The sequence below is a fragment of the Ammodytes marinus genome (assembly GCF_949987685.1).
Source record: "Ammodytes marinus genome assembly, chromosome: 18".
Lineage (NCBI taxonomy): Eukaryota > Metazoa > Chordata > Actinopteri > Uranoscopiformes > Ammodytidae > Ammodytes > Ammodytes marinus.
The window spans coordinates 15,843,151-15,858,629 of record NC_137222.1 but is presented as its reverse complement, the minus strand read 5'-3'; positions in this window follow the sequence as shown (position 1 = coordinate 15,858,629).

Sequence of the window (15,479 nt, the reverse complement as noted above, 5' to 3'; positions counted from 1 at the left end):
AAAAGTTAGTAGGATGAATGTAACACCTTTAAGACAGTGTCTCATGACAAAAAGGTATACGACAGCAAATAGGAAACACAAAAAAAAGTGGCAAAAAGAGATTAATTATGTAGGCTGTTAAATGTGTAACAATGTTACAGTTGAAACCAATTTGATAACATTGAAACAGGTCACTTTTCCTCAGAATTGATAAGATAACATTATTTCCCACATGCACATGTTCTCACACCTACACACACACACACACCCTCTTAGGGCTGTCACACTGAAATAAAGGCGTGTTTGCCAGACGTGCAGGGTGAAGGAGGAGGAGACAGCAAGTTCGAACAAGACTCAGACGTGTGTGTCTGCATGACATGCAGCGCTTCCAACATCTATTGTGTAAATGTCAGAAAATGTTTCGTCATGGAGTTCTCAGGATGCATGACACAATAATCCCTTTGGATCAGACTTTAGTGATAGTGGCATGGCTCCAGGGGTAATGATCTGCTGTTCAGTCCACCACTTTGGCCCACATCGCTCAACAAACCACAGAATGGATTGCCATTAGATTTTTCACACATTTCCTGGTCCACAGTGTACAATTCCCACTGATTTTGGCCAAGTCCCCGACTTTTTCTCCAGCGACATTTTAGGCTTTTCTCTTGATTTTTTTGTGAAATCTCTTGACACAAATTAATTGATTGCTATGGGATTTGGTAGCCAATCATGGTTACCAGATGGATACTGACTTTGCCCAAATGATTTGAGAGCCATAAATGGGTCAAAAGGTTCAGTTTTCACAATACTTTTTTTTCTTAATTTATAACAAAACTACAGTCTTTGCTATATTTCCCCAACATAAATAGTATGCCCATGGGGATATAAATCTTGTGGTCTATTGATTACAGAATAGATTATTTATAAATTATGGAATGATTTCTTGTATTAATAGCCCAACAGAATTCTAAACTCAACTCACCTTTCACTTCATTACACCTATAGACATGGTGCAATGTTTTTTTGAATGAAAATCTTCAAGATTTTAAGATATTCAATATATTTAGCATAGCCGGCAAACATGAGCTATTGAGTAAGGACAGTTAACTCAGGCAAAAAGTGCGTAATCTGAAGCTATGAAGCATATTTTAGAATCCATGTTTACCATCTCAGGCTCCAGTGTGATGTGGAGTCAGGACAATTATGCCTGGCTTGTTGTATTTGAAGTACAGATGTAAAATAAGGGATAAGCGAGTTGGGCCTCAACCTATTCATAAATCCTGTTTAACTATAGCAGAACATGTCCGACGAGAAAATACACCTATTTTTGTATTGGGAATATTTTGTCAGGAGATGACGTGTGCATGAAAATAATTTTTCATTTAGATTACCATTATCTTGCCGTTACGGCCTTTTAGCTTTGTAGGTCAGAATGCGATGCAATCAAAAATACAGCAGTAGAACACACATGCCCGTACAATCTGAACATCTAGTGTGGGTGATAGGAATGTGGAAGTAAACAAAGGGTAACTTGTGCAAAATGTGTTTCTGTGGAACTAAACTGTTACAGGGAAGAATAAATTGAAAGTGGTATCAGTTTACAGAAGGGCTACAGACTTACATGGAAGGCTGTGACATGGTTTACAGTAAATTGTAACAATTCTGGTCATAACCATCATGTCAGATGTAAATATTGTTTATGTTAAAAAGCTGACATCATGTATTTTGGTAACCATCAGAAATTAGATTAAAAACAAGCAGAAGGTCTAGTTTTTGGTCAATTTCATCACTTTTATTTGACCTAAAAGATGCTGTTTATGCAATAGTTCAGGATACAGATTTGAGCTGCAGTGTCTTTAATGCTAGCGGGGGGTTCTTGAAGTCTACTGGGGAGTCCAGCTCCTTGGGAGAAGAAAAGAATAGATGGATTACAAACTGAAGAAAATATATGAAATCACACTTTATAGAAATTCACCCAATTTCAATAAGTAATTAGTAAGAGACATGATAATATTTTTCACTACAGCTTCCAGGATCAGTAATAGACTTTGACAATCAAAGAAACATTTCCATGTCTATCAAAAACATGACAATTTACTCATTAAACCAAATTAATTTCTGAAGCTTACCTCAGAATCTGAATCGTAGTTTTCATTAGGCAGGCTCATATTGTTCATCAGAGTTTCCTTTTCTCCGGATCTGCTTCTGATCGATGTCCAGGTTTTACTGTTGAAACAGGATTGGAAAAACACATATTAAGTTTCACTACATAGTTACATAGCAAAAGATAGTTCTCGAGTGGTACAGTGGAGGAAATAAGTATTTGATCCCTCACTGATTTTGTAAGTTTGCCCACTTACAATGAAATGAACGGTCTATAATTTTAATGCTAGGTTTATTTTAACAGTGATAGACAGAATATCAAAAAGAAAATCACATGAAAAAAAGATAGAAATTATTTTGCATTTCATTGAGTGAAATAAGTATTTGATCCCCTATCAAAACAGTGCTTAGTACTTGGTGGAGAAACCCGTGTTGGCAAGTACAGACAGGTCAGACGTGTCTTATAGTTGATGACCAGGTTTGCTTGGGGTCATAGTCAGAATTCCACTTCCTCCAAGCATGGCGAGTCACTATGATACCATATAACTTGATTTTGTCCTAATCTGAACACATCACCTTCTCCCAAGCATTCTCTGAGCCGTTCAGGTGTTCATTGGCAAACTTCAGACGGTTCTGTACATGTCCCTTCTTGAGTAGGGGGACCTTACGGGCACTACAGGATTTCAATCCATTACGGCATAGTGTGTTACCATTGTTTTTCTTGGTGACTGTGGTCCCAGATGCCTTGGGATCATAAACAAGCTCCTCCTGTGTAGATCTGGGCTGATCCCTCACCTTTCTCATGATCATTGATACCCCACAAGGTGAGATCTTGCATGGAGCCCCAGACCGAGGGAGATTGAGGGTAATTTTTTGTTTCTTTCATTTTCGAATAATCGCACCAACAGTTGTCTCCTTCTCACCCAGATTCTTGCCAATGGTCTTGTAGTCTATTCCGGCCTTGTGCAGGTCTTCCATCTTGTCCCTGATGTCCTTAGACAGCTCTTTGGTCTTGCCCATGATGGAGATGTTGGAGTTTGATTTATTGACTCTGTGGACAGGTGTCTTTTATACAGGTAACAAGTTGAGGCAGGTGTGTTTTATACAGGAAACTAGTTGAGATTAGAATACTTTTTTAAAGCACGAGGAATAATCTGTGGGAGCCAGAATTCTTTATGGTTGGTAGGGGATCAAATACTTATTTCACTCAATGACATGCTAAATAATCTATATCTTTTTTAATGTGATTTTCTGGATTTTTTTTTATATTCTGTCTATCACTGTTAAAATAAACCTAGCTTTAAAATTATAGACCGCTCATTTCTTTGTAAGTGGGCAAATTTACAAAATCGGTGAGGGATCAAATACTTATTTCCTCCACTGTATAGCGGTCCAGTGTATCAGTGAAATGAGCTGCTGAAATAAACAATCTGCTTGAATGCTTTTCTGGCCAAAACTAACTTTCAAAGTAAACCCCATTGGCAAGGGTGCAAAAGAACACTGTTCCTCATGGTCATTACCTTTTAGTGAAAACATAAGCAGCAGCCATCAACACAGCAGTGACGAAGAAGACTCCCAGGATCACAGCTACATGGCTTTTCCCAGTTCTGGCCTCTTCACAGAACTCTCCCTTGTATCCGTCCACACACTGGCAGCGGGTCAACATGGCCTCTGAGACGCAGGTACCATGGTCGTTACAGTGTTGGACGTCACAAGATGTGGAGCCTGTTTTAACTGGAGAGGAAGACTGGGGAGGGCGGCTATCATCGGCGGCTTTGGTCCCAAAAGAGATTGTGTCGGGACCTGAAGGAAAAGGAATGTGATGTGATAAGGCTATATTATTCCAAACAAAGAATATTGCTTACCAACAATATTATAACTCAATAAAAGAGTATACTACACACAGAGCTTGGCAGGCAACTAGGAAGTAACGGAGCTCGGCAAAGGAATGATCCAGCACAGAACATCCCATAAATAAAACTACAAATGGGCATTTTCACACTTTCCGATCAAAACAAACAAGATATAAAATATGAATACATTTTGGGACTGCTGGTAGATGGACTATGTTAGCTTTGGAACCAGACTAAGATGAGCTCACAGGCTGGCTGGGGGTAGCTTCATATTTTCATACAGACATAAGTAGTATTAAACAATACCTTAACAAAATAACGGTCCTTTTGATGCAAGGTATTTATACAGTATATAAGACCAGATTTAAAGATGCATACCAACACTTACTAACTATCATCAATTCATGCACTATTTTGAAATGTTATGTAGGGTTAGGGTTATTGGCAACTCTAAATGAAAAGGTGAATGAAAGTCAACATAACCAATTTAAACTGGATTATTTTTTTTCCACCCTGACTACAGTTGCTTTTACTTAGCTGGGGAAAGTAAATGTTCGGTTATTTCAAAGGAAAATTATTAATATCATCAAGTCTGTTACTTGACAAATGAGTGAAATGTCAGATTATTCTGTCTGGGTCTCAACAAAGCTGAGAAGACTCACAGTCCTGTTCATCCGACTGGTCAGGGCAGTCCACATTTCCGTCACAGAACTTGTTGCTCTCAATACACTTGCTGCCATCAAAGCAGGAATCTCGCCCAGTGGGGCAATGCGGGTGCGGTGCACAGGAAGTGACGTCAACAGCAAAAAATCCCCGGCCACATTTACACGTTCGACCTCCGGGATAGGCCAGGCACAGATGGGCACATCCGCCGTTGTTGTTGGAGCAACTATTAGATCCTGGAGGAAATGAGTAAAGGAAGCAAATTAACCCATTTAGACCACATGCAAAGTTTCTGTGTTCTGGATTATCAAATCATTTTTAAGAAATAAATGAATGGAACCTGGATGACAAAACAAACACACAAACAAGGAATTGACAGCTAATAAAGTTGAGCATTGAGTAACACACAATGATGGACAACTTAGCGAGGGGAGCGACAGAGGCCAATTTTGTTTATTGATATTTTAAAAGATATAAATGCACTCCGTCAGTAGTGCTTTACAGTTAAAGCCACATGTTTAAGCATTATTTTGGGCAGACTTAGGACTTAATGGGTCAGGCAAAATAAATATATACATTTCCTCCAAGAGACTTCCCAGTGACAGCTTCACACCGAGAAAATAGCAAAAGCAAATAAACTACATAAGCATTAGAATTGTTTAAAGGTATCATTTATAGAAGATGAGGAGATTTGGAAGCATTTATCGTTACATGTTTTTATTTGATCCTCAATGACTTCCACTTGGGTTGCTGGAGTTTGTAAGAAGTTACAGCATAAGATATACTATACATTAATAGAAACCTTACAAAAGTATGTGATTTTGTGGGTAAACGGGGTCCCTTGTGTCCACATATGGTAATGTGGGAATAACAATAGTGCAAACCAGATCATCCATTACACCGCCTAACATTTTAATCAACAGCCCGTAATGGATATTTACAAAAAAAGAAAATCAGGGCCTCCTGGCTGTGTTCGTACATTATGTTTTGGCACTGTAAGGACATCTCCTGTGCCAGCCTGAGAAAATTAGTTTGGTCTGTGGCCAGGAAGAGCTAAACGGAGGCGTGTCTGCATTTGTCTGGATGTGTGCAAATTGATACTGACAAGTTTTTTAAATATTGTGTTTCGTATTTGCAAATTCTGCTTTTGCACGCATGTATTTATCTGGTGTCTACTTGATGTACCAATGGACAATGTTGCATTGATGGGTTTCCTTAATTGATCATTTGCACTTTCTTTACGAGGCTACTTGTGCACTTGCAGTCTTCAACCACCAAGAACTATTCATTCTATAAAATAATCAAAAGTGCATATTGAATATCTCCAGTATCACACAAATTCTAGTTAAAGGAAATTTGAGTAAGCAGAATTTGATGACTGGTTTTGTTATCACCCTTTAGCAAGAGTTGGTCTTGTCATGTTACAATATAATTGGCCTTTTCAGTTGTTTGGCTGCGATTCAATCAGATGCTGCTTTACTAGTTTATCAAGCATCTTAATAAGTTGGTTCTAATAATTGTTTATTTTTTTACATTATAGGGAAAGTGATTATCTGTGCTTGCTTACAATATAATTATGTTAGTTTTTTAACACAAACAAGATGACAAACTTTGCATTGAAACAGCAGCTTTGCATTTGTATGCTTTGACTGGCAGAGTGTCCCACAGGTCAAGAAAAGGAAGAACTTTTTCTGAAAAAAAATCCTATCCTATCGCTCTTTCCCACTGCCATACACGGTAGCACTATGCCCCGTCACTGCAGGTATCAGATCACTCTGCCATCTATTCAACTCAAACTCTAAGTGGGCCTCTGCATTCTGAGTGTCAGATAACACTTGTTTTCAGATCCCTTTATTCAGAATCAGAAAGCAAAGTTGAGGTAGAAAAACAAGGGTGCAGGAGAAGGAAATCCTGATGTATGACCTGCAAACAGTTTGGCGTGGTTCTGTTTAACAGATTTAGCTGACAGTGCAGCAAGCATGTAGCCTGGAAAACCAGAGCGATATAGGGTCTGGCCACGATCAATGACGTTCCCAACTCAAGGGGCTGCACCTTGGGCGTGCATTTCAAATACCACTGCACGCAATTGGATAGCACTACAACCAATCAGAGCAATGAACAAGGTGACATATTAACCTGTTTGGTTAACTGGTAAATTAAACGTTTGCAGTGGTAGGTCAGCAAAACAGAACATTCCTCTTTCTTGCTAATGAATGATTTGATAGCCGTCAAATAAAAACAGCTGTACCATTAATTTGGTTAAACTGAACCATTAGATTTGAAGTGCTTTATGTCCTATTGTTATTTAATACTCCTACATTTCTCCTTGTCATTGTGGATTGTATTTGTATCAGTGATTCCTGTACAGTCTCCCCTGTGCATTCACCCTTTTACACAGCCAGCGAAAGCCGGGAATATGCCGGAATTTCGGCCCTCTGCCCTGCTGTATAAATGCGACCGTTGCGGAACGGGGGCCGAGAGGCGCAACAGATTGTTCCGGGAATTTTACTACCTCGGGGGGAAGTAAGATTGCCGACACAATCAGTTCCGCCCCTCTGTATAAATGCGGCCAGCTTGTCGTTGCGGAACAGGGGGCGTTTGATGTTCCATAGCCTACGTTCTAAACATGCGACCATGTAAGCATTTGAAGGACGTGTGTTTAACATTAACCACGGCGGCCTGAAATCACCAAATAAAAGGAACGGCGTATAATCTAGCTGGTCATAAAGTCCGCTGCTCAATCCAAACCCCCACGCTTCATTTTGCAGAGTTTGAGTCTATTTCTGCCCAGGGGAAGTTGTACAATGAAGTGGGAAAGCTAGGCTAGGCTAGGCTAGCCTGCGACCGGATCGCCGCCGCTATTATTATCTTAAGTCTGAGCGTATATCCACACTATATCTCTGTCTACAGTAACATGACTTCACACACTGAGCAGGGCTGCCAAGTTTCACCAAAAGTTTGGAGTGAGATTTTTTGGCCGAGGGACCCAAAACCGTGTCCTCTTTCCCACCCAATCATTTTTGCTAGTGTCCTACAAGTTTACATATTGTTCATAATAAATCAGAAATAAAAGACAATTGGAAAATGTGATAAAACATCTTATTAAAATAAACAAATTCATGAATTGCAAAGTCGTAGGACAGGTTTTAATTAAACATTGGGTGTGGACATATTATAAGTGGGGGTCTGGGGGTCCCCCCCCCAGAAAATTTTGAGCATTAAACACTTAATTTCCTGCATTCTGGTGAATTTTTATGAAGCAATTTTCTGCATTCATTTTTATGTAAAGTAAAAGAGAACATTCACGGTTTCGCTGACACAAATTTAATTGAATAGCCTACAATGCATGTGTAGTGCTTTCAAATATCTCCTGTAGCCTATTGTTAAAACATTTGGTTAAACTGTAATAAAGGTAATTATTCTATATCATGTCTACTATTGAGGGTTGAGTGGCTGGTGGTATTTTACTAGCAGCATTAGGCTTTATTCAAAGAAGAAAAAAATTAGGGAACAGTTCAACACCAATGCAAACTACTAAGCTAAAATAAAACATCTGGGTTACTTGGTCCCTCCTCTAGGCTTGATTTGTGTTATGAAAAGTGCTATACATGTGCAATACATAGGCTACAGTTCATTACACAGAAGAATAAAAGCATTTTTATTGGCGGATGAGCCATTTGTTACTTTGCAAACCTAATTTTATACTAAATTACCAAAAACAATATACAAAACGATCCAAAGATCTTCTGAATTTACTTGAGTGAGATTGAAGGGTTAATATGTTTGATGCATGCGCGCTCACCGGCCGGCGGGGACACAATTCTTAACAGCGGTAACTTGGCAGGCTATCAACAACACACACCTTGGAAGAGAAGGTGCGGGTAGGGGGCTCGCCTCCTTTATATGTCCATGCTCGCCTCCCGCTTCGAATGCACAGTGCACATCAAAGCATAACGTTAACGCGCGTTCAGAAAGAGGAAGTCACGGAACTCAGTCCGTTTAGCTTTTCAAAATAAGACTTTCAAAGTAAAAGTACCAAAAAAAAAATATATTACGGGGATTCATTTCTCTGCGTGAGAAATTGGAGGTGTGGCGTGTGAACTGGTTGATATGCGTGTGTCTCACGGCCAAAGCGTGAGACTTGGCCGCTCTGCTGTGAGTATGTGTATGTCTGAATGGCAAAGCACTGCCCTCAAAGAGACTCGCTCACAGCCAATCTGTCACAAAAACACACAAGTGACGCAGTGAGCGGAGTGATTTTGTCAGTTTGGTTAACTGTCCCATACATGTTGGACTCAGTGCGTAGCGAGATCAACCGGCACATCACAGGGACAGTAAAATACGGCCCTCTTAGTGCAAGCCCCAGCACTTCTGCTCTCAATTCACCGGCCAGTGTTGTTGTTGTAAAGCAGCTGACCAGCACGGCGCTAAATGATTACCTCACACCCGACGCTGCTTACAAGCGCCTCTCTCATTCCGGAACGCTGTGTAAAAGGGGCAAGTGATGCGCCAGCAGGCAGGCGTTGCTTGGTTCTGTGTAAATAACACAGAAGTAAGCAAAGCCGGCATATTGGCGTGCTGTTGTTCCGTCAATATGCCACAATCTCTGTGTAAAAGGGGCTACTGTCTGCTCTAGAATTTGTCTGCATCCTGCCATGCCTGAAGTGCCATCTAGTGGCCATCAGAGAGTCTTACTCATTGCAGTCTGCAGATCAGCTCCTGATCATATCAACCTCAGTATACAGTTTATAGAGGACAGCTTTCAGTATAGCTTGTGTATGTTGCTGTAGCTTTCAGGTCATCCCTATAAGTTTCCTTTTACCTGCCTGAAAGCTGATATTTTCCTGACTACTTGTTCTACTTAAGTACCATGTTGCCCTGACTACTAACCAAATAATCTGCTTTTTACTCAACCGGCTGTGTTGAAGAAAGATGGATACCTACCAGACTGACTGTCGTTGCTGTAGGCTCTGGCTTCCACAATGCTCTTCTTTGTTTCAAACCACAGTTGGTTAGGCTGGAGTCCATCACTGAACCACAGTTTGGTTACATCTACACAGTATGGACACACACACGACACAAACTTAAGTGTCTACAGTGCAGAATCAGAAGCTACTAGGTAGCTAGGAAACACTTCATGTACGTTCATGAGTGTGACTGAATATCAAGATAGTAAAGGAACAATAAGCATGCTGGAGAGGAGAAAAAGGGACAGGTGATTAAAGATGATGAAGCACAGTACACATTGCTAAGAAAAGAGGTTGAATAATTAATGGTTACAGTAGTATGTGATGCCATCGGTACCTGAAGGGGATAAAGAGGAATGAAACAAAAGTGAGAGCCAAGATTTATGAGAAATTTGATTCCATAAGCCGGACTGAACAGGTTATTAGAGTGGAATAGGAAGAATACAAAAAGTGAGTCTTCAAACAGGGTATTATTAAAAACGATTTGACCTTACCTTTCTCAAGGGTGACCCAGAGGAAGATGTTCTCTGTAAATGTGAAGGAGAGAAGCAGACCTGGCCCCGTTTTGTGCTGTTTGTATTCTGATCCATCCACTTTGAGAGAGCTTATTATGCCTTCACCTGTAAAAAAAACAAAGAAACCACAAAGGCAAACCAATAGAAAATAAGTTTTATGTTCTCATCAAGCACTTGATGACATGTGTAACTCCCCACCTGTGTCAGCCCAGTAGATCATGGTTCCTTGATTTGTAAAGACCAGTGAGGTGGGGATGATTGACTTCGTCCACAGCACTGCTTTGTTTCGGCCATCCATCCAGGCGCAGTCCACCTCCGTCTGGCTCTTCTCACCTGCTAAAACTATTGCCGTGTAGCAAAGTCGTCCCGTGGGGGGGTGCACTGCAATGGATGTGATGCCCTGAATAGATAAAGACATGGGCTTATTTTAAGAGTACACATACATAACATTGGAGATGTTGGAAAATGTGTGTCTGGGCAAGCAATGAAAGGAGCTCAAATTGTGAAGAGGGTCAATGTATATAGGCCTACTGACAAGAAGACCAAAGTAAAGAGAAGTTGTAACATGAGAGAAATCGATGTCAATTTTAGAAGAAAAGGAGACGATGAATGAACAGAAAATACAAATATGAGCAGTGAAGCCGAGTTAACGTCACCTTAATTGATCCCTGCTGCAGTGAGGTTGTGTAGCCGTCTTGGCCGGAGGTCACGTGGAGATCGGGCCTCGTGGTGCTGCTCCAGTAGAGGTTGGAGGTCGACCAGTCAACTGCCAGAGCCAAGACTTCATCATCCTTGTGAGACGGAGAAAATATGGTTTACAGGAAATACATTTCACTAGGAAGTGACCATTTTAACTGGAAAGAAATTGTTATGAACCTTGTGAAACTATGTTGTCAAAGTAAGACACTTTGTTTTTTACAGTATAAGTAGTGGATTTTCAATGCCACTCTTTCATCATGGCTTATACAGATGTTTATTTGAACCAAGCAAATCAAACTGATAGGGAATGATTAAAAAATAACCCAGGAAACACTTGTCAACAGTAACCCCTGGAACACTCATCCAACAACTACTGCATGTCTGTGCCTGACTTTTTTTTCAGGGACCGTGTACACACACTGCAGCGGCCACACATTCAACCTCTGATGCCTGTCGGAGGCGAGGCTGCAGCAACGCACCATTTCACCTCAAGAGGCTTGCCTATTTTTTCCAGATAGACCCGTGTCTCACCGCTTTAACTTGTAGAGAAACACTCTGTTGACAGTCATACCAGCAGCATTCACTGTATTTTTACGGTTTATCTCTTTCAGAATAAAACTTCCCACAAGCGAAAATGTTGAGGGAAAAAAAGATTAGTCGAAACTAAATATTAATCATACGCGCCATAAAATTAAGAATGTATCCATTAAAAACTATGTAGAAACGAACGCAGACACGCTCCAGAGGTAGATGCAGGATGTGTGTTTCAGGCCTAAAGGTTGATGCTATAATTTTATATCTCCATCAGAAAAAATAAAATAAAAAAAAACTATGTCAAAAAGCCTGACAAAATGGAAACAAAACTAAATTATGGCCTTTTATTAAATTTTTTTAATTTTCTCTGAAAAATCATATTACAAACCTTTAGCTTTAGGATTTGTCCAGAGGGCATGGGACCCTGTCTGGAGCGGGAATCGCCCAGTTTTAGCACATCCACAGTTCCTTGTCCTGCGTCAGCCACATAAAGAGAAAGTGTCTTGATGGACATGTCCAGTCCTGAAGCATCAGTTATCCCGGGTAGGTCTAACACTCTGCTGCTTGGCATTTTCTTTAGAGCAACACCATCACGATGCATGGAGTTCAAGTAAATCTACAAAAATTGGAAGAGTGATATAAAAAAGAGGAAGTGAGCAAGAGTGAGTATGAAAGGAAAAGCAAGACAATGTAATTATTACAATTCGCCAGTAAGTAAACGTAAGGTTCTCAAATGTTTTTGTTCAGCAATGTTAGAGAACAATAATGCCTGCAGGTTCTAAGGCATCACAATGAGACCAATCACCTGATAGATTGTCTTATGAGACAAAAGCATGATGAAGGTTGACTCCATAGGCAGGGAGCAGGAAATCTTGTCCTTGGAGAGCAGCAGCCCCTTTGGGCATCGACAAACTGCTGTCGGCACTGGAGCTCCAGACCTGCTTCTTATGGCTGGGGCCAGGAGGCAGAGGTGGGAGCAGGGTAGATGGTCACAGGGGCTAGAGATTGCCGACTGGGAAAGGGCATGCATCAACTGGGGAGAGAGGAAACGCATGTATCGAGTCATGACATAATGTATTCTATAAATTCCTATTATCTTAATACAAAAATTTCAAGTTATATTCCTGAAAGCTAGCAACAGTGATGTATATATTTTGACATAATGTTAAAATAATGAAGCTCTTTAGGAGTTTGAACCACACTGCTAGAAGTTTAAGACTTACTTTCAGTCCAAATGGCTGCCCTGGTCTCTTCAGGAGAACCTTTTGATCTTTGCCAGTGTTCTTGTCAGCTGAGCGGATGGTTCTTCTTTTGGTGTCGGACCAGAAGAATCTGTCATTGAAGACCGCCACAGAGAAAGGGCTAGGTGTTTCAGCTAACTGGAGGATCTAGTGAGAGGGGTACCACCATTACAGTTCACCAGCTGACAGCAAAGTTTGTGCTCAAATGATGCTATAAGTTTGAAAATCAGGAAAATATTTTCCCCAATCAGCTGACAGTGTTTACTTTGACATTGTCTCCATCCAGAGAGGACGAGCCGATGCAGTGCAGCTTCTCATCGGCCCAGTACACCCTGTGGTCCAGGAGGTCATAGGCTAGACTGGCTGGCCAGCTCAAGCCCCGGCTCACCACCACCTTCCTATTTGAACCGTCCATCCCGGCCCGCTCGATCTGAGGAGTGCTGCCAATCTCAGACCAGAGCATCAACCTGAAAATGTTGATTATGTGATAGATTAAATTATGGAAAATTTAGGGCTGAAATTGGGAATAGACAAGGTTTTTTCCTTTTCAGAAGGAGGACAATACCCCAAGTGTGGCAGCAGGACCAGTGAGCTTGGCTGCTCCAGATCTTCACCGATAACCACGGTGTAGTTCTGAGATCGCACTGTGGTATCCTGGAGCTTCACAGCCAGAATTTGGCCCACCAGTCCATCCACCCAGTACAGGTTCTTACCAACCCAGTCCACCGCGATGAAATCGGACTTCACACCTATAACAATATTTTATTCGAATATTCTAAATTTATAGTCCAATCAAATATTGTTGAGTGTCGTAGCAGCTTCGAAACACCTCAGTACACAACTGTAGAGTTTCTTACAGAGCCATACCTTTGATAAGTGTCCCTTTTTTGTTGTTTTTCATGTCAGTCCAGCGGATGCTCTGGTAGTCTGGGCTCAGCCAGTAAACTCTCTGTTCAGCCCAGTGATAATCCAGTGAGAAGACTGGCCGGCTGACAGAGGAAAGGAGACGCAAAGTGCCGCTATGGACTCCCATCACTAACAGCTCTGACTGCACGGAGGCCAAAAGCAAAGGTTCGTCTAGGGATAGAAACAGAACCAGTAAGTGTTTCTTGGACTTCTCCAGAGAGAGCAACAAATACAAATGTACAACAGCATATTTTATAAACAAAAAATAATAATTAAATGGGACAAGAATTTCCTAGATTTAATTAGTTTCCTATATTTGAAATATATGTTTATCTACATATGTTCTGGCAAACATGAACTTATCTTAAAAAAAAAAAGGAGGATTTTCCAAAGTTGTAGATCATTGGTTTGATGGGATAACTAAAATCATCATGGACGTTATTAGCTCAGACACTCAATAGAATACTTTAAAATTGTTAAGATTGATTTACTGCTAAGTACACACAGAAGCTTGAGACCCACAGTACCTTTGGTCTTGCAGCTTTTATAGTCAGGCTCCAGATAGAAGCCAGGATGGCATAGACAGGTGTAGGACCCGTGGGTGTTCAGGCAGGTGTGTTTGCATACGACGTGAGGCATCGCCTTGCACTCGTCAATATCCACACAAGACCCAGCACGGGAGTCTAGTCGGAAACCTTCAGTGCAGTAACAAATCTGCAGTGGGGGAAGAAAGTTATTTTCAACCCAAGAAAGTATGAGCTTTTTTAACCCTCCTGTTATGTTCCGGGTCAAATTGACCCGTTTTGAAGTTTGAAGATCTAGGAAAAATAGTTAAAAGTATTTTTTCAGTATGAAACTTCTTCTGCTTGCCTTAATTAGTGTAATCAACATATAATATGAAAATAGTTCATCTCACATATTTGCAACCACCCCGTATAAAAACGCGTATAAAAGATTATCTGCATGGGAGTCCTACCAACATTACACTCTGTCAGACAGACTTTTACAAAATGAGCAGCAGAAGCAAAATGATGACAGTCCAGGAGGCTCTGGAAGTCATCATTGATCATGCTAGTGAAATAGAGGAGGATGTATCTTGAGCTAAATTCTGATTCTAATGATTCTGATGTTGAACCAGATGAGGGAATTGCTATTCCTATTCCTCCAAGCAAGACATTCATGTCAAAATGGTGAAATACAGTGGTCTTCATCCCCAAATATGCATCAGGCAAAACTGTCTGCAGAAAACATAATAAAGACAGTGCCAGGGCCCACTAGGATGGTAGTGACTTGTGTGACTGAGATCAAGTCAGCTTTTGTGCTGGTCATGCCAGATTCAATACAGAAAATCATTCTGGAAATGCCTAATGTAGAAGTGAGGCGTGTTTTAATGGGAGAAGTGGAAGGAGCTGGACAAAACATATTTAGATGCGTATTTGGGGCTCCTCATCCTGGCTGGGGTCTAGAAGTCGAATGATGAATCGACAGCCAGTCTGTGGGATGCAGAGACAGACAGGGCTATATTTCAAGCCAATGTCTCATGAAACTTTTCACATTTTCTCCAGAGTAATCAGATTTGATAATCGAGAGACAAGGGCTGGTAGATGGGACAGAGACAAGCTGGACGCTGTTGAGACAGTGTGGGACAAGTGGGTAGCAACTTCCACTACTCTATAACCCAGGCACATTATGCATTATTCTTCTTCTCTGGGGCTCCTCCAACAGGCTTTTCAGTGTAAACCTGCATTTTCAATGCATAGCTGGTGTTTGCATCACATGCTGCCCGGATTTGTATCCCATATTCAGCTGGTTTGGAAGGCATGCATTGCCTTAATGGGCAGCGACCTCTGAATGCCACCAGCATTTCATACACTGTGATATTAGGGCCTGGGTTATAGAGTAATGTGGGCCTTGAAAAGTAATAAAGTGAAAGTAAAAAAAAGTTTGAACATGTATTTTTTTAATGAAAAACTAGTGAATTATCCTAATTGAACCATTCCTTGTTAGAGGTAAGGAATA